This window comes from Macaca thibetana, chromosome 6 (genome assembly GCF_024542745.1).
Source record: "Macaca thibetana thibetana isolate TM-01 chromosome 6, ASM2454274v1, whole genome shotgun sequence".
Classification (NCBI taxonomy): Eukaryota; Metazoa; Chordata; class Mammalia; order Primates; family Cercopithecidae; genus Macaca; species Macaca thibetana.
The window spans coordinates 44,341,391-44,365,379 of NC_065583.1; the positions used below are offsets into that span (position 1 = coordinate 44,341,391).

Sequence of the window (23,989 nt, forward strand, 5' to 3'; positions counted from 1 at the left end):
AGATTTCAATGCCTTAGGATGAAAGATCATTAATATTTTAAAATATGGATGGCATGTTGAAAAAATACTTTGGGTTAAATAAAATATTAGAATTAATGTTCCCTGTTTTTGCTTTGTAGTGTGACTGCCAGAAATTCAAATTATATATGTGGTTCACATTGTGGTTGACGTTATATTTCTATTAGATAGTGCTGATCTCACCTGAGGATAGTAACAGCCCCTTCCTTTTTCATGGGTTGCTGTGAGGGTTAAATGGGCGAATAGATGAATGGTGTTTAATTTGGTACTCAGCATATAGTAAGTATTTACAAAGCCTTAGACAATCATTGTTGACGTTATCGTCATCGTCTTATCATCCAGGGTGGAAACCTAAGCTAAGAGGAGAAAGTTTGGATGTGGAGACATCTGGATTGTGGTTTGAGGTAAACTTATCAACCTCTTAAGAGGTTGTTTATGATTTGGGACTCTCTGGTGTTATAAGTAATCCTTATCCCCTTGGCTCCTCTTTTATATTGGTAATGGAAGGCTGTGTATACAGTTCATGGTAAATCCTGTTACCTAAAGGGATGGCTGCTCACTGCAAAATGCTTTGTAGAATCCCCAGAGGCTTATTTATTTACCAAGCTACTTTGACTCTTGCAATGGAGTGAAAAATCAGGTTTTCATGAAGCCAGTTATAAATAGCTAACCTTTGGGAAGGGCTTACCATTTGCCTAGCACTACGCTAAGTGCTTGCCATGTATTTCTTTATTTAATGCTCACAGTAGCCCTCCAAGGCAAGTGCTGGCCCCACCAGTTTAAGTGGAGAGAAGCAGAACTTAGCATAAGTAACATCTTGCAGCCAGGACGTGAGGGAGCTGGGACTTGAATCTAGGTCGGTCTGATTCTCAAGTTGTGGCACTATTCATTCTGCCTCCTTGGAACTCAAAAAGCAAGTCTTTTAATCAGGAAACCTTATGCAGCACACTGGGTATTTCAGAATGTCTGAGACACTGGAGAGGGCATAAGCCTGAAGGCATAAGCCCAGAAAATGGCTGAGTCCTCAGGCCAGGGTTGAACTGGGTTCTGGAACCAGAGTGGAGTACATGGTGGCCATGGGCAGGTGTGGCCAGGTACTGTGACCAGCAGTGAGAACAGCACAGCCCTGGTCTCAGGCTGTCCCTTTGTGTCAGCCAGGCAGATTTTATAGGATGTATTCATGGACCTGAGGCCCATCCACCTGAGAGGCTTTCCCAAGACCCTGGAGAGGCAGAGATGCTTGACAAATGCATTAACTTTGCCAATGCTGCTTAAAGGAGGTATGTGATATAACATTTCCAAAGACACAGTGTTTTCTTGGAGCAATCTCAGTACAGCTAAAACTCTAATGACTGCATGTGTCAGAAAAGGAGCTTCTTTTTCACTTAGGCCTGATGTAAATTCACTGGTGACTTTACCATGTTAGCTAAATTCCAGGAAAGATACATGTCACTGGGTTGGGTGTTTCTGTTGCCGCGGGACATTGAATGATGCATTCTTTAATGAGCGAGTGTCACTCATTGGAGCAGCTGCCTTTCAGGGAGCCTTTCTCTTGAATAGAAGAATTCTATTTAGTATCCCAGTTATTTCCTCTTTGACCCCCTTTCAGTCAAAATATGCAAGGTTTATTCCTCACCTCTTGACATCCAACGCCTGTTAGAGCCTTATTAGCATTTGTTCTCATTGATGTTCATTGCATTTTAAATCTGGCAGGGACGTGATTAAGAGGTGGAAAATCAGTGGACTTGGTCGGCGTGTGACTGTCTGATCGTGGCATGATGACCAGCTCAGCATTTAATCACATCTCTGTTTTCAGTTTCCTTTTATACCCCTGGAGGGAAAAAGTTCAATTCTCAGTTATGCTCTGGCTGGCAGAGGTAGGCAGTGGGTGAGAGGGGTGCAGAATCGGTTGGTCCTGAGTGTGCTGAGAGGCAGGCTAGGTCCTAGGAGACGAATTCTACCTACCATTCACCCTAGGCACCATCCTTGCATCACTCGCTACCCGAATAAGCGGGCCAGCTGGGCTTATTCTTATAAGGAGGTGTACCTGTGGGATCCCAGTAAATCACTGCACTCATCCTGTGGGGTTGGCGGTTGCTATGGATGGAATTGTGTCCCTCCGAAGTTCCTTTGTTGAAGCTGTCACCCCCAGTGTGATGATATTTGGACATGGGGCCTTTGGGAGATGTTTAGGTTTAGATTAGGTCATGGGGGTGTGGACTTCATGATGGGATTAGTGTCCTTATAAGCAGAGACATCAGAGACCTTGCTTCCTCTTTCTCTCAGTCATACGAGGGTACAGCAAGGAGGCAGCCATCTGCAAGCCAGGAAGAGTGCCCTCACCAGGGAACTTAATTGGCCAGCACCTTGATCTCAGATTTGCAGCCTCCAGAACTGTGAGAAGTAAGTTCCTGTTGTTTAGACCACCCACTCTGATGTATTTTGTTACGGAAACCTGAGCTAAGACAGTGGTCCTAGTTCCAGTTCACGACTTTGGGAAGCTTACATAAGTTCCCAATGAGTAAGTGGCACACCCAGGTCAATCTGGGGGCAACAGCCGGTCTCCCTGGCACTTCTCCACCCCTGTATGGATGTTGCCTGTTGGGGTTTTGCTTATATATGTTCTCCTCAGGAGGATCTCTTAGCCCTGTCATTATTTTTGGGTCCCTTGCAAAGCCATGTGTAGAGTAGACATTGAATAGACAACAGCACAGTGAGTGAATGAATATGACAGCCTGGGACAGAAACCAACCAAGGGAAGAGGTAGATAGATGGAGGAAGCCACAAAGTCACTCACCTTTTCCTTTCACTCATGTCTTATATATGAATAAGAATGAATAAGAATTCCCAGAGAAGTTTCCTCTGCTGTCCAGACACCTGCCCACCTGTCAGGGAGCATTGCCTTTGTCTTCAGGAGCAGCTCTGAAGGGTCTCAAACTGTTCTTTCCCACATAGGTCTAACTCAGCCTACTTGTCGGCTCAACTGACACCACCCTGGTGGGAGTCCAAACCTCTGCTTCCATCTGAGCACCAGGCTGGATGGGAAAGAATGAGTTAAAGCCTGCAAGTATGAGTCTGTTGTGCAGAGCAGCATCTAGGTCATTCCTTCAACACAAAAGAAATGAAATACAGCTCGTCTAGCTGCAGCTTGCTGCATGAACCCCGCTGCTCTGTGCAGAATAATACCAGGCGGGCATGAGGCCATTTTAATAAGATACAGCAAGATTAATAAGGGAGCAGACCACATGTTCCTCTGGAACACATAGTCCTGTATGCAGTCGTGAAGGAGACACATGGGAGATGTGGAAGCGGTGGGGACAGGGCTGTGGGGAAGGGAGAGGGAGGCACAGGGCCAGCAGCCCCAGACAAAAGCCAGCCTAAGACACTTCCTGGGAGGAAGGGCCGCATGATGACAGGGGTCCTAAACTTGGGTCCAGGATGGGTTTCTAGCAATCTGAAGATGCCCTGAAGCTGTGTGTGCAATGCTGCGTGTATACCCCTCTAGCCTAGCTGGCTGTATTTGGGGCTGCACAGGGCCTTTGCCTGTGCCCTCCTCCCTGCCTGAATCAGCCTCTCCCATGGCTGCCTAGTTAGATCCCACTCTGCCTCCAGGTCTCACTTGCTTGTGGAAACCTTTCCAGACCCCCAAAACAGGTCACAGGTACCCATTTTTCCCTCTCAGGACCCTGTGCTCCTTTTCTTTGTGGCATGGTCCAGTTGTCATTGTACCTTAACTTGTAACCCTCCTCCCCATGTCTTTTGCCCACTTGGGTTATTCTGCTTCACTAAGTAAACCGGATTTCCCTGGCTGTTTGTTCATATGTTCATGCCTGGAAACAACTCTTCCAGCCCTGGCTCAACATCATCTGGTTCAAAAGCCACAATTAGCTGACCACAATCTTTGTGACTGTTAGGTACACATGTTTGAGGGGGAGTGTGGTTGGATTAATTTGGGCTAGTGAGTATATCTTCTAGGATCAGGGTTAATCTAATGGAAACTGCTTTGAAGAGAGGGTCATGTGATAGTGAAACTGCCTTTTGGGGGCAGTTGGATAGTATAAGTGGGGTGAGGAAGCCTGGTGTGGAGAGCACGTGGGCTGGTATTTCCACTGTAGTTTCCTAACTAGAGGTGGACCTGAGCACCCTTTGCCCTCGCCTTGGCTACAGCCCTTTTCCTGCATCCAAAGCAGTAGCTCCTCTGACTTTGGGGGCAGGGATGTGCACTTTATGTTAGCATCCCAAGAACTTGGCCCAGTTATTGGCAGGTAGTTGGTGCCTAAATGGTGTTGGTTCCAATATGAAAGAGAAGAGGCATCGGGGGATTTCCAGACTGTTTAGCCTGCGCTGCTTTGTCGGGATGTGTGGTTTATATGGGTCAGCATGAAAGACTGCGGGCAAAGAAAAACAGGGAGCTAGAAGGAGCTCAACATGGGATAGCCGTGGGGAATATAGATCACGTGTGTTGGCACTTTTGTTCTATTCACTGCATGCCTGCTTTCGAATTTAATGTTCCTGAGGCATGTCTCAAATTGAGTTATTTATATTTTTTTCATTAAGTTGTAAACTTCTTACAGAAAAGTGTCCCCCAGGTGCCTTATCTGGGGCCTTGATCCCCTGGAGCTGTTCTAGAAATACTCAGTGACTTGGTTTCTGTAAACCTGAACTTCATATTCTTCTGTGCACCGTGCTCAACAGTGCTGCTGCTTTTTGAGACAGGTTGACTGCAGGGGTGGGTGTGACTGTTCAGGGATGTTAAAGACTTATGGGGAGTCTGGGCCAGGGCTCCTCTTGTCAATCATGCATTTTGTACCAGTTGTTGCCACCTGGTGATTGTCAGCATTTCACTTCGAGTAGTAAAGGAAGGGCATCCGCTTAGGCAGGAAAGCCGTTGATGGAGGCAAAGCAGAACTGTAAGTACTCAGTCCCCTGAATCCAGGGCTTATATGAAGCCAGTGTAATCCAGATACTTCACGTACTTTAAGATATGTGAACAGGTGAATTGACGAAACAAATGAAAACACTGGAAGCACAGAATCACTGGCATTTGACTCAGTTGTCACAGTGCACTCTCTGTCTCCTTCTCATCTCTGGCTCAGCAATTTGAGCAGTCTAAGGCCTTGTGTTTAAAAATTGCAACCACAGTTGTTTGTTATTCTTCTCAGTTACTTGGTCTGATACTTTTCTTGTTTTGCTGACAACTGGTCCACACTTAGCTGGAGCATCCATCCCCCTTTCTGTCACCATTTCTTAGAGGCATATGCTTTTCCCTCTGGTTCTGACTTTCACAAGGCCGGTGAGAGACTCCCTTGCCCCACCTATTTTGACTAAACTCCTACTTAATCACTTACGTCTTGGCAGGACTCGAAGACCTTCCCATTCGAAGCAGCTAAGCTATTCTGACAAGCAGTTGGTTAGTGTTAAATGGCATCAACTCACATCACCTGAATGTAGTCCTACACCATAGGGGGTGGGGTGGGGCAGGACTCCAGCTTTGACCTCCTAGGCCAGTTTGGTGGAAGGATTTAGGGCACAGATGTTGGAGTCCAACCGGCCCCAGTTCCCAGCCTGCTCTGTCACTTTTTGGTGGGGTGGTCACAGGCAAGTTTGTCTTTTCTTGTCTGAAAAATGAAGATAACACCTGCTTCCTAGGGTTTTTGTGGGGATTAAACAAGATCTTCTGTCTTTACATTAGTTAGCGTGATGCCTGGTACTGAGTGTTCAGTAAATGGTAGCTATTTACTGGTATGATTATCTAGTTTATAGATTTTGATAAGACAGTTCCAAATTTTCTATTTTGAAAACATCAAAATTGTCATGTTTCCTATGTGACATCCTGGATCTTGATGAGGTTGAACAGTGCTGTCTTATTCTTGGAGCACTGGGGGAGTATTCTTGGAGAAGATTCAGTGAAATTCTTGACTAAAGTGCAAAAATCCCAGAGTTTTGTCTGTTTCCTGCTCACTGAACTTCACGGCAAAGAGCTCTTCTGGGAACCTGTCCCCTGTCCCTGCCTCCCATGGCACTGATTGGGAGTCCATGCCATGCTCAGAGCTTTTGCTGCATCCTTTTGGGCAATTCATGAGGATTTGCATTTTTCCAGTGCTGCCAGAAGTTTTGGTACTGTACTTTTGTGCGCCGTTGTGTGTAAGTGGTGCTACAGAATATTTAATAAGGTCAAACATAATACATGTTTGAAAACTGTGTAAGTTGAGTTAGGAAAACAGCTTTGATTGCATGAGTAATATTTAAAGTGCCTGTTAAAAATATAGCAACTTTTCTATCAATAATAGAAAACCTTCTGAGCTCTGGAGAGATTTTTAAAGCAAGATCCAGTGGCTCTTGCCCGTCTTGGTGAAAGTTTTCCATTAAACAGATGATTCATATTACGAGAGTGGAATGATTAACATGAATTATGGGAAATTATTCTAAGACTTGAGTGTCTGATTTACGAATGGATTAGGAGGCAGATTGCTTCACAATTGTTTTATTAAAAGGGAGAATTTTAGCTGACTAACCAAGACCCTCCAGAAAGAGGGTTTGCCCAAGATTGGTGTTCCTTTGAGGGGCAATTTCTCAGGGTCCTTTATTTAAAGGGGGAAACTTACTTCTAGGGAAGAGCGGCTACCTGCTTCTGTCAGTTCTGGAATTGACTGTAGAATTCCTCCCAAACCTGACTCAATTAGAAAGGCTTGAGAAAGCCAGAACTACCCCTTGTGGGGTGAACCTTTGCATCCTGGACATGTGCCAGAGAGCTGGGAAGAAACCAACTTAATTCAAGTTGGTCAGAGATTCCCATGTGGATGGACAGAGTGGCTGGGGCTCCCCTCCCTTGTTTACTGGCCCCAGCACTGCTTTCAGGAAGGTCTTAGTGGAGATCCCTGGACTGAGAACTGCAGCCTGGGAGGAGAGGGGATGACCGAGCAGGGGAGCAGCTGTGGCAAGCTGGGTGTTCTGCAGAGGCATCCCACAAGCTTGGGTTGGTATCCTCACCAGAAGTATGACCTGAGGCCCTACTGTGTGCCAGCACCTATGCTGGGCACTTGGACATGAGTCCTCCCTGTGAGGAGCTCACATTCCATCTGGGACAACAAATGAGATGACAGTGTCCTGCAGTGAGCATGAAGGAACAGTTTACATGCAACTAAGTCATTGATCCTAATGGCACCTCTTTGAGGGAGGCACTATTATTAGCCCCATGTTACAAATGAGGGGCCTTTAGACCACATGGTAATAAGTGACAACCTCAGCTAGGACACAGCTTTGGCTAATTCCAAGTCTTGGCTCTTAAATCCTGCTCTATCGTCAGTATAAAATGGTAGCTAATGCTGTGGTGTCATAAGCACTGAGTACTGGGCACTGTCCCACCGTATAGGCTCAGGAGGGGCAGGTTCAGATTTTGCCCTTTTTATACAGTCCCCCTGTAGTTGTTTGTTAGGGAAATGGGTAAATTGCCCTTGTCTTAGGTGGGGAAGCTATAGATGGAGGCAAAGCAGAACTATAGGTGCTCCTGTCTCCTGGATTCAGGTATCACCAGGGCTGTGGGACCCTCATGCAAAAAGCTCTTTGTTCTGCAGCCTTATGCTTATCTACCTCATCCAAAGGCTGTGTGAAAATGACTCAGTTTTTCTTTGGCTTTGTGCAGATTCTTCTATCAGGTCACTTAGGCTTCCATTGGCAGACAAATCACTCGTAATTTGAGTGTTAAGCCCCATGGTGCCTGGCACATGGCAGCTGCAAGAAACATCACCCCGCTCCCCAACATCCTTGCCTCTAGCTTCGAGGTTGATGCAGCAGCCACAGGTGGGCAGATGGTGCTTAGGTATTAGGGAAAACTGCTTACGAATCTCGGTATTTAACCTCTGTCCTTCTCCAGTAAGGCAGCCTCTGTCAGAAAGGCCTGTGAAGGGGCAGGCTGGGTGTTCACTCTCCCATGTGATGGAGGTTAATAAGATCAGAGTTTACTTAGAATCAGAAGCAGGAGATGAATGGGTGCGGGAAATAAGCAGCAGGGCTGGGCTGGGGCAGGTGCAGGGCCCTGGGATCTCAGGCTGTTTATGTAGAGATAGGTAAACAGAAGATGCGCCTGCACCTCTCCGCTCACCTTTACTGCCATCCACATGCTTCCTGCAGAGAAGGGCCTCCCAGGCCCATTCTGAGCATGGATTTGTGCAACTCAAGTCTGTCCCCAGTGACTGGCTTACCTAGGCTGGTTCTGCAGGACACCTGTACCTTGCTTCTAGTGCTAGACTTCTTTAATTGGAAGGTTATTTGCAAAGTAAGTCCCATTTTCCTTTCACTGAGGTTATTTCAAAAAGTCTCCATTTTTATTTATCCCCTTGTATTTATTTTGCACCTGGTATCTGCCTGGTGCTGAGAATATGATGATGGATAAGACAACTCTAGTCCCTGCCCTCCAACCCTACATTGTCTTCTGACAGCTCTAGGACAGTAAGGATTCTTAACCTTTGTGTACAGGTGAGGTAGCTGAGCCTTTTAGAGCAGGTTGGTCACTTACCCAAGGTGAGGCAGAGCTGTGATTCCAATCCAGGTCTTTCTGTCTTCAGGTTCTATGCTCTTAACCATGAAGCTGAATTGTGACTCAGTACAGTGAATTTCTGGTAGAGCTTCTCAGGCTGCAGTTTGTTTCTTGGCCTCTGCACTTGGGACTTATGGATGCGTAAGCCAATATTTACAAGTTCTGAGTGGGGTCACTTCTTAGCAGTGTCCTGTGTAGAGCATAAAATCCTTTTGTAAAGAAATGAGGTATATTTGGCCGGGCGCGGTGGCTCAAGCCTGTAATCCCAGCACTTTGGGAGGCCGAGACGGGCGGATCACGAGGTCAGGAGATCGAGACCATCCTGGCTAACACGGTGAAACCCCGTCTCTACTAAAAAATACAAAAAACTAGCCGGGCGAGGTGGCGGGCGCCTGTAGTCCCAGCTACTCGGGAGGCTGAGGCAGGAGAATGGCGTAAACCCAAGAGGCGGAGCTTGCAGTGAGCCGAGATTGCGCCACTGCACTCCAGCCTGGGCGACAGAGCGAGACTCCGTCTCAAAAAAAAAAAAATAAAGAAATGAGGTATATTTAATGCATGTCTGTGGTGTGAGTTTTTGGCATCCCTGGACCTATTTTATTCTGTTGGGGACATACTTGTACTGGGGAGGGAGAGCTAGGTAGGTACTTGTGGGGTAGATGCCCATCTCAAATTATGAACTTTGGAAGGCAAAGTCTGGATCTTATTCATCCTTGATCTCCCATACTTAGCCTGATACTTGCACAAAGATGTGCTCAGTACGTGTTCACCTGGTAAAGGAGGATTGATTACTGTCATGAGGGCCTCTGAGGCTGAATTACCTCATGAAAAAGTGTGTCCCCTTTGGAGTCAAACTGACCTAGGGTTGAGTTGAGCCTTCCCACCTTTTGACAGTATAGCCTGGCAAGCGATTTAATCTCCCTGAGTCTCAGTTTCCCCACTTGAGGATTGTGGGAATTAAATTAGTGCTAAGTCAGGAGCTTAGTACAATGCCTGCCCATGTTAAGCCAGGGGTTGCAAACTATGGCCCTCAGGTCAAATCTGCCCTGTCTGTTTTTACAGAGGTTTATTTGAATGCAACCATGCTCATTCTTTTATGTATTATCTGTAGCTGCCTTTGCACTACAATGGCAGAGTTGAGGAGAGGTCAAATGGCTCACAAATATTTGGAGAATATTTACTACCTGGCCCTTTACATTGAAAGTTTGCTGGCTGGGCGCGGTGGTTTACGCCTGTAATCCCAGCACTTTGGGAGGCCAAGGCGGGTGGATCACAAGGTCAGGAGATTGAGACCATCCTGGCTAACACGGTGAAACCCCATCTATATCTAAAAAAAAAAAAAAAAAAAAAAAAAAAAATCTGGGCGTGGTGGAGGGCGCCTGTGGTCCCAGCTACTCAGGAAGCTGAGGCAGGAGAACGGTGTGAACCCCGGAAGAGGAGCTTGCAGTGAGTGAGTGGAGATCGCGCCACTGCACTCCAGCCTGGGTGACAGAGTGAGACTCCGTCTCCAAAAAAAAAAGGTTGCTGACGTCTGTGTTAAGTCCTTAATAAATGGTAAGCTGCAGTGGTTATTGCAATATTCTCATTATCTATAATTTCACCACCTCCCTTCTAACCCTTAAATAAGTCATTTTGAAAGCAATGACCTTCTTCTGTACTTTTGAGTTTTGGGAGGAACTTCTCAGTGCTTGATGAACATGTTTGTGCTTCCCTTGGTTTTGGTCTTGATGGCTCTGAAGATTTGGGTGGAATTCCTTCCCAGCCGTTTTCTTCTGGTCTCTTGATCCCTCATAGTTTTGTATCTGTCCTCAAAAGCTGGCATTTCTTCCACCTTCATCTCTGAACAACTCTCCTTACTGAATGGCTGGGGCTGAGAGGAACACTTAAGGGGGAAGCTCGCTGTAAAATCATTGTGTTTGAGGATCCCTCATGCTTCTGGGAAATCGGGAGAGACAGGAGCTCCTAAATTCTGGGAACATGAACTCACCCAGGGTCTTCACTTCTTCCCCGAGTCTCTCTGCCCTGTTTTTATAGGTGAAAACCTCGTAAAAAGTGAAGGCAAGTTTTTTCTCAGTAATTTCCTTTTTAAAAATGTAATCTTATTTTTGAATCATAAATGTAATCTATGCAATTTGTGGAAACATGGGAAATGAAGGCAACGGCAGCAATTCACCCAACTCTTACCACCCAGATAACCATTATTAGCATTTTTTAGTATATTTCCTTCCAGATTCCTAATCATGTGTAAATGTTTACATAATTGAAATCACATTGTTTAAATAATTTTATTTCCTGCATTTTTACTTATGCCATAAAGCATTTCCTCTAGTGTCCGATATTCTTTAAAACCACAATTTTTACCTATGCGTGTACACGTGCTTCCCATGCATCCACTCACTCAACAGGTATTTCCTTAGTGCCTCTTATATCCCAGACCCTGTGAGGTGACTCTGATACAGTGGTGAGTAAAGCTGACCTTATCTCTCCCTTTACAGAGCTCACAGTCTAGTAGGGCATATATAGAGATAATTAATCATTGTAACATTGTCATAGCTCAGGCTGCTATAACAAAATACCATAGACTGGATGGCTTAAACAAAAGACACTTATTTCTCACAGTTCTGGAGGCTAGAAGGTTCAAGGTCAAGGTGCTGGCAGATTCAGTTCTTGGTGAGGCCCTCTTCCTCACTTGCAGATGGCTGACTTCTCGCTGTGTCCTCACGTGGAGAAGAGAGGAGGCTCTGGGATCTCTTCCTCTTATAAGGATGCAAATCCCTTCATGGGGCACCACCCTCATGACCTCATCTAAGCCTAATTACTTCCCAAACACTTCACCTCCAAATATCATCACTTCACCTCCAAATATCATCACATTAGGGGCTAGGGTTCTTTTTCAACATGTGAGTTTAGGGGGGAACCCAAACATTCAATCCATAATAGACATCATATGATAATGCTCTAATGGGAAGTTGAGGATATGTAGAAACACGTACAGAAGGGACCCATCAGTTCACTGGAAGTGTTGAGGGAAGGCTTCCCAGAGGAAGCCAGTCCCAGTTTCTGAGTCATCTCTTTGGAGGAAGCTTGAGAAACCCTGATCTACCAGCTTTCTTTGGGATGGTAGACAGTCTTCTGAGAAATGTGTGCCTAAATGGGATGGAAGGAAAAGAAATTAGTAGTTACTGTGAGTGGTGGAACCCCAAATATCCCTGTGCTGTATTGTTATCAAGACTATCTTCCTAAAATAAAGCACTTTAGAAATGAAGTGAGGCACTGCAGAGATCACAGTGCACAGACTCATTTGGAAATGATGTACTTATTCCTGATATAGGAGGCAATGTTGCAGAGAGATTCACCTCCATTGACTTAAGGGCACATCCTAGGAAGGGTAGTATTTGGAAGTACTCTTGACTTTTGAAGGTTCACCAGCACTGTTGTGAGATCCCAGATCTTGTCTGCCTTCTGGCGACTTTAGGGATGCTCAAGGTCCATGTGGGTCCAGATGACTCTTGGATTAATGTGGACAAGACTGTGTGCCTTTGTAAGATATGAGGTGACACAACATTTTAGCAAGGGCAAAACTCAAACCCAACACTGTTCCCAAGTTCTGAGCACATAAGGTCTGCCTTCTTCCTTTTGCCTTGTTACCTGTGTGTTTGTTTTTATGTTTCCTGTGAGGAATGACATGGGGAGAGGTGGCTGTTGTGGCAAACTGATTGCATATTGGATCTTGCATGTTTATGTTTGACAGCTGACCTGGGCTTAGACTTGTGCATCTGCAACAAGAGACTAATGGCACCAGTTGCTCTTGGTCTTAAATCCTCTCTGAGTGGTTGAAATATAAGTTGGCCCTGTTTATTACTTGGGTGATCAGGAGATGGAATTGGTCAGGGACTCCCTTGTGGAGATTTAATAGTACATTTGTCACCATGAGGATCTCTGAAGTTGCTTCAGGACAAATCTGGACCACAGCCACCTCCCAGCAGTGGATAGGTAACCACATAGATGTGCAAGGGATGTATATAAAGCTCCATGCTATATTATGTCCATCCTAGAGTGAAAAAAAACCCAGTTCAGGAAATATACCTGCCTATGTATTTCTTCTTGACTTTTTATCTTTATCCAATTTGGGCAAGCATATAAAAATGCTGACTGCATTTGCTCCTTAGTGTGGACTGCAGTGCTTTATAAAAAAAGTAAAAATGACTTTTCATTAGCAAAGGCCTGCAAGCAAGGCAGAAACACAATTTGCATTTCTTTACCTTCGTCTGTAAAATGTGAGGGTTAGCACTAGCCTGTAGGGTTAGCTGTTAGGATTAAATTAGAGAACACGTGTGCTAACCTACTGCCTGCCCTGTCGTAGGTACTCAATAAATGGAAGCTATTATTTTTATTGATATAATAGCTAATTTTGATTCAGGATTCAAAGTGCTTTATATGTGTTAACTCTCTTAATTGATTTTGTATGCTCTGGATCAAACATATTTTGGTGTTTAATCAGAGAGGGAGGTGATGATGAGAATGCCTTGTATCTTGCTCCCCTTCCTGTGGGCAACTGCTTTCCTAGTGATGAACGGCCAGAGAAGGGTCTTACAACCAAATGAGAGTATCATGCAGATTTCTAGTTCAATCCCTAGATTGCTTTCTAAGATACAGTCATACTACTGTGAAATGATCCAAAGTTTTATTCTTAAGAGGGTCTTGTGCCCCAGTTAGAGGGAGAATTCTTACTTCATATGGACATGATGCTCAAAAGATTGCTCCTAATATAGGTCTTATTTCACAGACTCCCCAGTGGGCTCGATTTATTTAGACTCCCTTTGAGGCTAACTGGCTGTGATAGACAATTTTTAGCCTTCATCCCAGAAATGATGCCTTAAGAAGCTGTGCTCTGTTCTATACTGCAGGCTTTGTGATGAGTTCATACTTTCAGTACCATCCAAAAGTGCCTATTAAATTGGAGTTCAGGGTATCTAGATTCTTGATTTGATCATGTAAGTCTTGAAATTTTGTCCAGGAGGCATAGAAAAACCCTTCAAAGTTTTGATTGTTTAATCTGTTTGAACACAGTCTTAGGGGTTAGCCAAAGAATATCAAACTCTGATATAAACAGTTTATAAAAAACCAACAGAAAATGTCTCTTAGATGCCCAGCCACCTGGAACATTCCAGGTTTGCAGGAAAATGCTGAAGACCTGTTGGATAGGTTCAATTTCTTATCATGGTTGGTGGAAAGATACGGCTGTCTGGGGAGGTATTACAAGGGGGAGGAAGTTTATCTCCCCTTTCCTCTTCCTCTTTCCCTTCCCCTCCTCCTTGCCCCCTCCTGCACCTCCTCCCTTCCCTCCTTCCCTTCCTTCCTTTCTTCCTGCATGAAGGTAATAAGAGCCAAATGTGTTGTACAGATCAGGGGCAAGAGATGCCCTGGGTCAAGGCTGTGTCCTCTTCTGTGAGTTGCACGGTGGTGGTGGATGAACATCACCTGTTGGGGATGCTTGGCAGGTATGAAGGATGGTAGAGAGACTTTTTGGCCTTGGGAAAGTGACTGGTTTGTTCAGTCATTGCTCAGTGATGTGTCTCATGGACACATAGCAGCCACAAAACACCTTTACTCTACCCCTCCTCCCTAAGCAGGCTGGTTGAGTCACTTGGTGCTCTCCAATTTCTGCATAGAAAAGCCTTCAGGATTTGCAGTGACTGGTATAGCCCTCAGGAAGGAAATGGGACTCCAGAAGTCCTTGTCGGAAGGCAAAGTTTCTGGTTTTTTTTTTTTTTTTTTTTTTTTTTTTCCCCACATCTGTGTCTCAGGGTGAGGTGAGCCTAGCAATGATTTCTTGATTCCTAGGAAGATCCATAAGGTTTAAATGGAATGGTACCTTTGGGTAATGATATTTTATTCTGATGAAAGGTGGATTATTAACAGAAGGTAAGAAGAGGGGATTATAAGGGTTCCAATTATTCTGTTGCGACAGCATGAGACAATTTCCATTTCCTTCCAACTTCACAAAGATTGTATGAGAATCATTTGTCACAAATGGAAACACACTGAACTCTTTAAAGGAAATATGTAGTCTATATTCAGCCTGTCCCAGCAGTACAAGCTGGGTTGCATCATGATCCTTAAAGCCTTTGTGTATACTCACCTGCTTGCCATCCCCCATATGTGCATGTGGGTGTAACATGTCTGTCTGGCAAACGCCTACTCATTCTTTATGACCCAGTCAGGCATCTCTTTTCTCTGTGCAGCCTTCCCTGACCCTCTCCTTCCACAAGCAGAGCTGATCATGAACTCCTTTATATTCCCACTGACCTTGAACATGTATTTATTACGGTTCTCATTCCCATATCCCCCAATCGGTTCTCATTCTCACATCCCCCAGTGCCTCATACTGTGCCTAGAACAAAGTGTGCATCAGGGCTAATTTGTTTTGTAGTGGTTTGTTTGCATGAGCACCTACCCTTCCGGTCCCTAACAACAGAGAACATGTTCTACTCACCCCTTTGTCCTTGGTGCCTGAATCATAATTATAGTTGTTCAATTTTGATTAGCTGAATGGATGGATTTAGCACAGTGGCCTAAGAAGAGGATGGACTAGGGTAAGATAGCAAACTCCATGAGTGGTCCTCTCGTTGGATTCTGTTGTAAGCTCTAATACCCTGTTCAGGGGAGTTTCTATAGGGAAGATGGAGCCATGGGAGAGCAGAAACCAGTTCTTTGTATAGACGTGAGAGAAAGGAAGGGAGTCTCTGCTAATGGCCAGGTCAACAGTAGGCCAAGTTTCCCTTTGTGTTCCTGGGAGACAGGAGAAGCTCCTGTAAAGAAGGTGCCCTATAGCTATATTAACGTGGAGCTTGGCTCTAGGATCTGGGGCTGGGAGAGGAAACATAGTGAGTAGCTGGCCCCTTGGTTGGTCTGCAAACCTCTCTAAATATAAATATAAATATATAAAAATATATATGTATATAAATATATATGTGTATATATATATATTTTTTTGAGACAGTCTTGCTCTGTTGCCCAGAATGGAGTGCGGTGGTGTGATCTCAGCTCACTACAACCTCTGCTTCACGGGTTCAAGTGATTCTCATGCCTCATCCTCCTAAGTAGCTGGGATTACAGGCATGTGCCATGATGCTTGGCTAATTTTTTGTATTTTAGTAGAGATGGGGTTTTGCCATGTTGGCCAGGCTGGTCTCAAACTCTTGGCCCCCAAGTGATACATCCACCAGGGACTCCCAAAGAGCTGGGATTACAGGCCTGAACCACCACACCCCACCTCTAAAATGGTTTTTGGTGGAGATAAATGGAATCCATCTGCTTGGGTTCCTGGCAAATAAAATGACAACAGCAACAAAAGAGTGCTCTCCGCTTACTAACGTGATGCTGGGCAAATGCCCACTTCCCTTTTAGATTTCCCACTAAGTTTCCTAAATGTCCAGATGGCAATTTGCGGGTGAATAATTTATACCAAGATCTCTTATGCATTATGCAGTACAGATTTAAATTACAAATTGACCTCACTTGGCAGTCAACTTAGTAATAAGTGCGCTTTGTGGTGGTGGGCTTGATAGGCTAGCCTGGGGCCGAGTTAGAGTTAGGCAAATGGAATTGGCGTGGTCAGCCTAATCCAGCCTGCACTGATAAGGCAGAGCAGGTGTAAAGAGGTCCCAGAGCTTGGTGCGCTTTGACTTAGTTGAACCCACCCTCTAAGGGTGAGCTCAGGGCAGGGCCATTTAGGCACCTCAGTTACTGTCTCAGGAGTACACAGGTTCCTTGCAACAGGAGGGTAGTGGAAGTGACAGCTGGAAGAACTGAGCCTCTCCCCAAGTCTATGGCTTCCCAGGAGGAGCAGGTTCTGCTTCTCCAGCAGGATGTGTCCAAGATGGTTGAGCTACCAGGCTGGAGTCTGCTCCACTGGGTCTGTTGTGTTCAACAGCTGCTGCCTGAGCATTCTTGTCTCTGTGAGGGAGGCATGCAGGACTCCATCTGGAGGCTGGGCTATGATCTGAGCCAGAAAAGGAGAGGGGGAGGCATGAGGGCAAGAAAAGCTATCAGAGAAGAGTGGTGTGGGGGGTGTTGTGGATAACATCTGGAACGGCTCAGGTCTGGTGAGCTCAGGTCTGGTGAACTGGGTGAAAAAGGTGTGGCAGGAATGCTGAGACAATCCAGCACCTCTCCAGGATGGTCATTGCAAATACTCATGGTGCCCAGCCCCACACCAAACCCTCATCCTGGATTACTTCACTGACTCCTCATGACTGCTCTTTGAGATGATACTATCCTGTTCTCCCGTTTTAGAGGTGAGAACTAAAACTTGGAGTCAGGATTGGGTGTGGCGGCTTGTTCCCTGTAATCTCAGCACTTTGGGAGGCTGAGGTGGGAGGATCACTTGAGGCCAAAGCATCAAGACCAGCTTGGTTAACATAGTGAGACCCTGCCTCTACAAAAAATAAATTAGCTGGGTGTGGTGGCACACACCTGTAGTCCAAGCTACTCTAGAGGCTGAGGCAGGAGGATCACTTGAGCCCAAGAGTTTGAAGTTGCAGAGAGCCATGATCGTGCCACTGCACTTCAGCCTGGATGGCAAGAGTGAGACCAAAACTCTTAAAAACAGACTGGATGCAGTGACTCACACCTGTAATCCTTGTACTTTGGGAGGCTGAGGTGGGCAGATTGCCTGAGCTTAGGAGTTCAAGACCAGCCTGGGCAACATGGTGAAACCCCGTCTCTAATACAAAAAATTAGCCAGGCATAGTGGTGCTTGCCTGTATCCTATCTACTTGGGAAGCTGAGGCACGAGAATCACTTGAACCCAGGAGGCAGAGGTTGCAGTGAGCCGAAATTGCGCCACTGCACTCCAGCCTAGTAGACAGAGAGAGATGCCTTTTCAAAAAACAGAAAACAAAACTTAGAGCGAGCCACTTACCTAACGTGATACAGTCAATAAGTGATACTTGGAAGCAGGTTGTTCCTTCTAGGGGCCAATCCTTTCCTGGGTGGTGGGATACAGCAGGGAATGAGAAACACAGCTCTGTCCTCAGGAAGGTTACATTTTGGTGGCTGAGACACAAAGCAGTCAATAAATAGTGATGTGGGGGGTGTTGTTGTGTTGTGGGTAACATCTGGAATGGCTCAGGTCTTTGACGCAAACTGGGTGAAATAGGTGTGGCAGGAATGCTGAGACAATCCAGCACCTCTCCAGGATGGTCATTGCAAACACTCATCATCTTCCCACCTCATTCCACATCTGCAGCTGATGGCCAGGCCCTTGCTCTTAAACTTTATGCTCTATGGATTGATTAGACAGTCTGTTCCACAAATATTGATAGAAAGCCTATGGTGTGTAAAACTGTCTGTACCATGAGAGATGTGCTCAGGAGCAGATACACTCAGGCCTGAGTTCCAGGAGCTCACAGTTGGGGGTGGCAGAGAGAAGTCGAGTATGCAGGTTACACAGGGCAGGATGTGGCCGCAGGGAGAGACTGAGGAGGTTGCCTGGGGGGTCAAGGGAGGGTGCAACATCATCCTGGGGAATCTTGGAGAGGCCTCAGTGGGAGCCAGGTTTGAGGTATTCTTGAGGAGTGGGGAGAGGACCCATGAGGGCAGGGCCTTGCAAGGGCAGAAATCCACAGCAAGCATTCTGGGAAGATTTGGCTGGAATGAAGGACATAAGCAGAGGAATGAATACAGTAGACTAGGAAGGGAGAGGTTAGGAGCAGTGATCGGTGCTTAGCGTGGTGAGGGCTGGGGAGCCACCACTGGGTTTCCTGCATCAGTGGGTTAAGAAACACCCTTCAGGATGAGTGTGGGGATGGCATTAGTAAGTGGAAAGATGTTGCAGTCAGGGAGATCTGATTTCAGAGCCCCTGAGAGTCGGAAAGTGAGTGAAAATGGTGGCAGTGGAAAGGAAAGGGAAGATGTGAGTTTCCCACTTTTGGCAGACATCAGGAAGTGAAGCTGGTGATGCTGTTGGGGAGGGGAGACGTGGTGTTTAGCTTTGTCGTGTGGTGCTGGGGAGGCCAGCAAGTGTCTGTAGAGGGAGGGTGTGGCTAAGGAATGGAAACTTAGGTGTTACCCTTCTGGAAGTGGATGGGTCTGCCAGGGAGAGACTGGGGACAGGAAATTGAAGAGGGGACGCCTCGGCTTGCCCCTGCTGAACCTCCCATCTAGGAAGGAGTTCCAGGTCATGAATGTGTGCTGCTGTGTTCTGAGACTCTTGATTTGTTTGTACATCACTGCAGTCCCTATTGGTCAGAGTGTAAAGTTAGTTTCCTGGAGGGACCTGGCAGCAGCTTCAGAATTTGAATGGACTGAGTAATTAGTCTCTGTTGAGGGTGCCATTCAACTGATCAGGAGCTCTCTGTTATCTGAGCAGAGACATTTATTTCTGATGTGTAAAGATAACCCATCCTGAGGTGTGTGGTGGCAGGTGTGGGGCCAGAAGAGGCTTTGTGATTGGGCTGTGTGTCTGGTTCATCAAGGAGGCAGCAGTGGGCTCCCTTAGCCTGTGTCACAATTTATTTTTATTGATCGATTGATCGATAGATTGATTGAATCAGGATTTTTCTCTGTCATCCAGGCTGGAGTGCAGTGGTATGATCTCTGCTCACTGCAGCCCCGAATTCATGGGCTAAAGCCATCCTCCCACCTCAGCCTCCCGAGTAGTTGGGACTACAGGCATACACCACCACAACCAGCTAATTTTTGTATTTTTTTTGTAGAGATGGGGTTTTGCCATATTGCCCAGGCTGGTCTCTAACTTTTGGGCTCTATCGATTGGCCCACCTCAGTCTTCCAAAGTGCTGAGATTACAGGAGTGAGCCACCACACCTGGCTCCTGTGTCACTTTTAGGAAAGGGTTCTGAAAGATGTTTCCTCTCTGTCATCTGTCAGTTTGTCATCTCTGACTTGACCAGTACTGCAGTAGTACTTGGTAAATCCAGAACTACAAAGATGACAGCCATCAAAAGGACTTTGTATGTTTTTGCAAATATAGAAAATAATTGTATGTGTCTGAGAGAGAAAAGAATATGGAGAAGGGTCACTGCAATGTCCACCTTCTGCAACCATACGTGAAACATCACCCACTCTTTCCCTATCTTTGTTTTGAACTAGAGAAGTTATTTCACTAGCATTTGCAAGAGATGACAAATTCTCCTTGGCTATGGCTTATCAAGGTCTCTGACTGAATGGTTCTGGCTGCCTTTTCAGGTTATTTCTGACTTAAGTGCCTCCTCCTCCTCCACCCCCTCCACCCTTTCCTCTTTCTCCCCCTTTCTCCTCCCTCCTCTTCTCCCTCTTTCTTCCTCCTCTTTTCCTCCTCCTGTGTCTTTCCACTGTGACTTCTTGCTGAGCTCTTATATGAGCTGTGCCAGGCCCTCTACTAGCTCTGTAACAGATGTGGTTTAATCCTTCCAGAGAAGGACAGTCATATGCAAAAAAAGATTGATAACAACTTGGTGAAAAAGATAAAAAATTCTTTAGCAATCACGTGCCCAAGAATGCCGCATCCTCAGCAGTCACCGTCTTATAACCACCTTGAGGTGAGACGCGGTGCGCCTTATTTGTTTTTCTGCCCCCACAATAGTTGACTGTATAAGGGGCTTGTTAAATATTTAATGAGTGATTAACAGAGATGCCTTTGTGGATGAAATTTAGTTCTGTGCCTTGAGGAAGAACATCTAGTCTATTAAAATATTTACTGGCATGGTAATAACAATGATAGTAACTGCCGCTGGTTGGCGGCCTGCCGTATATCAGCTGTCATTCTGGATATTTCTCCACAATTTTCTCAAGCCTTCTAAACAGCCTGGCAAGTCTGGATTTTACTCATGAGGGAGAAGAGAAGTTAAGAGATTTGCTCCAGGTCACACAGCCAATACACTGTAGAGAGGATTCCAACCTTATCCTGTCTGATTCCAGAGCTGGAGCCCTTTGAATCTCTCTCCACATCCTTGTTTACGGATTGATCTTAATGTCTTTTAGAACCTCCACAAAAGTAGCTTCTCATGCAGGTTCTTCACTGTGCCATCTAGAGCAAGGCTGATGAGAGGCTGAGCTGGGATTCATGCACCTCCATGCCCATCCTTTAATTTTGGTTTACATGGGCCCTACTCCCATCATGGTTATATGTCTGTTCTGATGTACATGACAACATTATGTGTCCTTTTTGTGTTTTAAAGGGTGCTATCTTAAAGGATGCATGAAAGATGGTGATATTTGAAACTTTGAGTTACCATATAATTGTGGCAATGTACTGCCCTTGGTTGTGGTCAAAACATACAACTATCTTGGCTACAAATTTACAGCACTGGACGTCAGGCACTTTACAAGGCAGGCACTTTGCACTTTGAAACAGAACTGGGAGGGCCTGGAGAGTAAGATCCAGGAGTTTTCTCCCGTTCTGGGAATAGAAAATGCAATATTCCTTGGATTCTGTCTAACCCTACATTCCTCTCCTTGTCAGGAGGAGGTGAACAACAAGGGGATTGTGGTTTCCAGGAGGACCCTTGGAATCAGCAGAATGACAACGAGAATATCTCCCGTAGAGGGTGCTTCCCGCTAATCAGCTGTAGTTGTCACAACCACCTAACAAGAAGAGGGCATTGTGTTTCCATTTTATCAGCGAGGAGCCTGAGTGGCCAAGCACTTTGGGCAGCTGCAGACAGCCGTGAGTGGCACTGTCAGCAGATGTGGCTGAGCTCTTTCTAAAGGACCATCTGCTCTGGTGGGAGATGGGGATCCAGTGCAGATGGTCTGCCTTTCCAACCCAGCATCCTGCTTCTCTGGTGCTCTTGTCTTCGTCCAGATTCTTCTGGCTGTTGGGCTATCTCAAGTGCCTATGGTCCTTGGTGGGTCAGGATTGTTTTTATAACTGCTCTCTGAAACAGATGTGGCATTTGCCGAACCTGCCACTGAGCCCTAGTTGGACACTGTGACTACCTACACTCAGCTGAGTCATGATAGAATCATGAATGAAATATGTCCTTCATGTGAAACACATGGGAAGCATGCATGTTGATAAAATAGAAACTCATGTCCCTTGAAAACTGATCAAACTTGATCTTAGTATAGTAGTACTTCCATGTCCACTTTGATGCTACATTACACACACACACACACACACACACACAGACACACAACCCTATATGATTCCTGCTTTTTGAAGAAGGGGTCCCACACTTTCATTTTGTGTTAGGCCCCACAGATTCATCTTGCAGCTGAGGATTGCTTCCGCTGAAACCAGGAGGATGAGGAATCATGAACTAGAAAGAGCCCTGCCCTCAGCCCTGCCCCTGAGACGAACAAATGGGAGAAGCCATGTGTGTGCACTCTTTTGGATGATTGCAGCTGAGTCCAACCTTCTAGCCATTTCTCCTGCACTCACTCCTACAGGTGCCAGACATGGGAGTGAAGCAGTGTTGTACCCTCCAGATGAGTTCATCCCTCTCCGAGATGAACCTCCTCCAATTTACCTCAGTTGATGCCACGTAGTGTAGAAGCCTTGCTCAGCCAAGCCTTACCACAGAATTGTGAGAGAAAATAAGTGGCAGTTGTTGTAAGTTACTAATTTTTGGGGTAGTTAGTTACACAGTAATAGATAACTGGGACAGTGTAATTAGACCAGTGACATTTCCCTTCAGACCTTCTTTTCCCTTGGCTTCACTGAGGTTGCCCTCTGGGTTTTCTTCACCTTATCGGCAGCTCCTCTTCTCAGCTCTCCTTCTGTCCATAGCATTGTAACTTTTCTGGGGGCAGCCTCATTCCTGTCTGTGGCTTGAGCCATGCCATCCACACCAGCGCCTGACTCTCAAGCATCTGCTTCTGTTTGAACTGCTAATGGAACATGTCTCTTAGCTCTATATCTCTTGGGCAAATTTTTCTTCTGATCTTAGCACCTAAGCATTCATAGATAGCTTACTCTCAATAGGCTGAGAATGGGGCTTAACGTTCCCCTTTCTCTCCACGTTATGGCTTGAATTATATCCTCCCAAAAAAGAGATGTTGAAGTCCTCATCCCCGGCACCTCAGATTTTGGAAATAGTCTTTAGAGAGGTAATCAGGTTACTCTGAGATCATTAGGGTGGGCCCTTAATCCCGTACGACTGGTGTCTTTATGAAAAGGGGAAATTTGGACACAGAGACAGACGTGCAGAGAGAGAAGAGTGTGAAGACACAGAAACACCATGTGAAGATGAAGGCAGAGACCCGGCTGATGCATCTACAAGCCAAGGGATGCCAAAGATGAGCAAACCACTGGAAGCCAGGAGAGTGGCGTGGAACAGATTCTTCCTCCTGGCCTCAGAAGGAACCAACCCTGCCCACCTCCGTCTTGGGCTTCTGGCTTTCAAATCTGTGAGACAATAACTTCTGTGCTAAGCCACCCAGTTTTTGGTCATCTGTGTGCCTACTCTAGGAGACGAAGATACTCCCCTATACCATTTACGCTGTAAGCTTGATCTTCCTCCTGTAGCCCTGGTCTCAGCAAGTCATTCCCCAATATCTCTACTTGCTCAAGCTGGAAACCTGAATCTTCAGTCTCAAGAACTGGGCTGGCTTGAAGTTAGGCACTCAATAATATTGACTTTTTAAATAGATGCCTTCAAATATTGCAGGTCTTTGGGCCATTATAGCTACTACCCTGAGGATGTACAGAATTGGAATTAAAGAGAGATGCAAACCCCAAACATCTTTTATATCCATCCCATCCCTCTGTACTTGAGGTTTCCTGGGAGAAACTATTGATTTCTTCTTGCAGCCATGGGGAAGGCATCTATTGAGAGCCACATATATGTAAATAAGGACTCAGCAGCTTGCCTGCCTTTCAGTTCTTCAGAGAACTATTGATTTTGAGTTGGGAGAGTTACCTAAAAGTTCTCTTTTGACCAGTTTCTCTGTCACTGTGTAAGAGCAGCACCAGTGTGTTGAGTCAGACAATGTGATCTTTGTAACCGATCTCGCAGGTTTGGCTGAGCTCTTTGGACGGCTCAGGGCGAGGAGGGCAGTGTTAGAGCTGTATTGATCTGCAGTGGGTTATTGAAGTTGTTGCAAATGCTTATCTCTATTTTTTCCCATTCAGTGATATTGAAATCACCAGTCTGCAGAATTAAGAGTCAGGTTCCCAAAGATACGTTGTGCTATTTTTCTCTCTTTTTTTTTTTTTTTTTTTGTTTTCTGTTTTTTGAGACGGAGTCTCGCTCTGTTGCCCAGGCTGGAGTGCAGTGGCGCCATCTCGGCTCACTGCAAGCTCCGCCTCCTGGGTTTACGCCATTCTCCTGCCTCAGCCTCCTGAGTAGCTGGGACTACAGGCGCCCGCCACCGCGCCCGGCTAATTTTTTGTATTTTTAGTAGAGACGGGGTTTCACCGTGGTCTCGATCTCCTGACCTTGTGATCCACCCGCCTCGGCCTCCCAAGCTATTTTTCTCTAGACGGTGATT

At 45.8% G+C, this 23,989-nt stretch overlaps 1 protein-coding gene across 1 annotated transcript in view; it reads left to right on the forward strand.

Moving 5' to 3' along the window:
- SPOCK1 (SPARC (osteonectin), cwcv and kazal like domains proteoglycan 1) overlaps positions 1-23,989 on the forward strand; it is a 616,468-nt gene that overhangs the window by 222,662 nt on the left and 369,817 nt on the right. The window lies entirely within an intron of this gene.